Source organism: Lycorma delicatula, chromosome 10, assembly GCF_047948215.1.
Source record: "Lycorma delicatula isolate Av1 chromosome 10, ASM4794821v1, whole genome shotgun sequence".
Taxonomy (NCBI): Eukaryota; Metazoa; Arthropoda; class Insecta; order Hemiptera; family Fulgoridae; genus Lycorma; species Lycorma delicatula.
Genome location: NC_134464.1, coordinates 59,285,866 through 59,289,490, shown reverse-complemented (window position 1 = coordinate 59,289,490; position 3,625 = coordinate 59,285,866).

The following is a 3,625-nucleotide window of genomic DNA, read 5'->3' as shown; positions in this document are numbered from 1 at the left end:
AAATTTAAATAATTGTTTTTCTGAGTATTTTTTTAATAACATTACAACAAGAAAGATGTAATACATTTGATTATCTAGAGATCATTCACAAGTAATGTAAGTCATTGAAGGAGAAGAATTCAGCCATATACAGGTGATTCAAAGAAACGGGAAATTTTAAAAATTAAATAACGTTAATGAAAAATTTTTTTTAGAAAATGAATTTAATTTCATGTAATTGTACAAATGTTGCCGTTTTAGGATACATACATTTTAGTTTATTTTTTAAAGATGACATCTTGCAGGTGACACCTCCTCTTCTACGTAAACACTCACGAAGTCTCTTCGTTAAATTGTTCATGATTTGACGTAACATATCGACTGGAATTTCCGCAATTGCTTCTCTGATCTTTGCCTTCAGTTCTTCCGTTGTAGCAGGTCTACTGTGGAACGCTTTGCTTTTAAGGTGATCCCACAAAAAGTAATCGCAAGCTGAGAGATCAGGCGATCTGGGAGGCCACCTAATGTCACCATTTTCGTGAAATGACACGTTGACCGAACAATCGCGGTACAGCTGCCATCGATATTCGTGCAGTATGTGACGTTACTCCGTCTTGTTGAAACCATGTTGTATTAAGAATCGGTGGAAATCTCTTTTGTTGTTCCACAACAAAGGTTTCAAGCACGGCTACGTAACGAGCCGACGTCACTGTAATCGCAAGACCGTTGTCATCCTCAAAAAAATAAGGCCTATAACACCGTAAGATGACATAGCACACCCACGGTCACTTTCTGGCTGTGCAACGGACGCTGGTGTAGTTGCTTAGGATTTTCTTGTGCCCAGTATCTGAAATTTTGCTTGTTAACAAATCCACTGAGGTGGAAATGCGCTTCGTCTGACATCAACAGTTCGTGAACAAACTCTTAGTTATCGTTTATCTTCTGAAGCATCACATTACAGAATTGTGCTCGCACAATTGCATCGTTAGGTTTCAGTTCCTGCACAATCTGCAACTTGTATGGATGAAATTGCAAGTCCTTCACTAACATTCTTCGAACACTTGAACTACACAATTTTAAAGATAATGAGAGGCGACGGATTGAAGATATGGACTTCGTGTGACAGCATCTTGTAAACCTTGAACATTATGTGGTGTACGGAGGGTTTGCTCACGGCCTGGAGGTTTCTTTTTCATTGCCGAACCAGTTTCCTCAAAATTAGATATTCGTGTTTTAATTGCATGTGCCGATGGAACACGGTCGTGCCGTCCCAGATTAAAATGACGGCGAAATTCTCTACGCGCTCCCTCCACACTGTCATTGTTTTTGTAAAACGCTTTGATTGCAAATGTACGTTACGCACCACTCCAAGGATCCATGACAACTAAATGGCATGTTAGGTTAGAGAGGCTGGCGCCACTTATCAAGTGGTACCAATCGCCCACTGCTACCAACACAACTTTCAAAATTTCCCATTTCTTTGAATCATTCTGTATAATATTGTTCAAGAATTAACTATTTTTGAGGATGTGGTATTTGTATGAATGATGTATATAATTAAGTTTGCTAGTTTACACCCTACACAATTCTGACATTGGCAGTAATTTTCATTAGAGAAGACTTATAAAATAATGTAATAATGTAGCTTTTTAGTATCTAAGGAAAAGCAGTTTGTTACACTTGATCAGTGTAAAATTTTGTATCAAAAATGCAATACTTCTCAAGGTAGCAGCATTCTGTACTCAAGGTACAAGAACCTTATCTCTCAAGAGATTATGGATAAAATGGATACATACTGCATAAAGGGGGCCTTGAAGTATTTCTTTGAATGGATGTTTGTTTTGCTTTCTACTAACTGTAAATCATTTCTTTCTCTCTATACATCCCTTTCCCTTATTCTTGACCCTCCCTCTCTGGTAGTGGTCAAAGAAACATTCTGTGGAACTGTGCTTGAGGATGTACGATAATGGTATTTAAGAGCACTGAATTTTTCTTAATTTTTTGGAGATTTAGCCCTTTTTAGTACAATATATGAATTGATTATTGTAATTGTATCATCATGATAGAATTGACTTTAACAGGTTTCAATAATATTAAAAAACAGTTCTTTTTTACGTACCACTCATGTGAATTACAGATCAGTTATATTCACTAAACATTACCGATCTATTTTTATCTATTGCAAATTTTTTAATCACTTTTTACAAAAAAATTTATTTGCTTTACAAAGAAATGTTAAATTATACATTTACTTACATTGCTGATTACAATATTCTAAAAGACTAAAAATTCAGCAAGAAGAATGGTGTTGCCTGCTTAAAACAAGTGAAGAAAATTGGTTCATCTGTTTTCAGTAGAACATAATTTTAAATACAAATTTGGGTTAAGGTTCAGTTTATTATGAAATTTATTTTTTATTGTCACCATAGCAAAAATCCATTTTCTCAAAAAATATGTGTAGAAAATGTAATTAAAAATAACAATGGTTTTTTGTATGGTGATGGATATTAATTTTTAACCAAAATCCACATAACTCTAATTTAGTAAATTCAATTTTCAAACCTCCATTCCAAGATAATTCTATCAAAGATTCTGTTTTGTTGTTAGTTATAATATCCAGTACGAAAGTGTTTCACATCCATAGGAATTCAGAATAGTCTATATCTTCAAAAGTCTCAGTGAGTATTAGACAATGGTTTTTGTATTATTGATGAGATTATATTTCATTTCATTTTGTCACAAAACTCTCCAAATTTGGAAAAGACTGCAGTTTTTCATTCAAAGCTCTATTATTCATAATTTAACAATTTTTTATAAAAGCCTCTATTTTGTTGTCTTTTGAAAAATTGATTTACCATTTCATCTTGCAAACTTAAATGTAAGTTAATGAAATATCTGATAAATAGGCTAGTATTGTGATCCCCAGCTTACCTAACAATCACACAATTCAAAATCTGTGTACATTAGAAACACCCGCACCTTTGTGTTGTTTAGTTGAAACTGAATGTGATCACTGCTGTTTCAGAACACAGTTTTGAAAATAAATAAGAGTTTAATAAAATTAAACCCTAAGAACACTAAGATTTAATAAAATTGACCACTTTGATGTCCTCCTGGAGAACATGTTTAAATTGTTTAGGGGTCCATTTTATTGTTAAAGCTTCTCTGTGGATGCTGCAATGAGTGAGGGTAAAATTTTCTGTAACCAGTTTTACTTTGGTTGCAAAACTTACATATTTTTCTGTCATAGCTGAAGCACCATTAGAACAGAAGCCAATACTCTGCTTCTAGTCATTTACTGCAAAGAAGTCATTCAGCTTTTTGAATATATCATTGGCAGAAGTTTGTGTGATTAATCATCACAAAATAAATAATCCTCTTTAATTGTATTTTGAAATACATACCACATGAAAACCATAAGTTGAGCATAGTTTCTTACATCTATGCTCTCATCAAGTTGTATGGTGAAAAAATCACATTTTTTGACTTGAGTTGTTAAGTTCTCTTTAATGTTTAATGCCATGCTTTCAATTCTGCGATGCAGTATTATTTGACAGTGGTTTTGTGTCTAGCTGTTTAGCTGACAATTCACCCAACAAGTTGCCTTTTCTTTTGCAGCAGGTAACAATTGCTCTTCACCAAATGT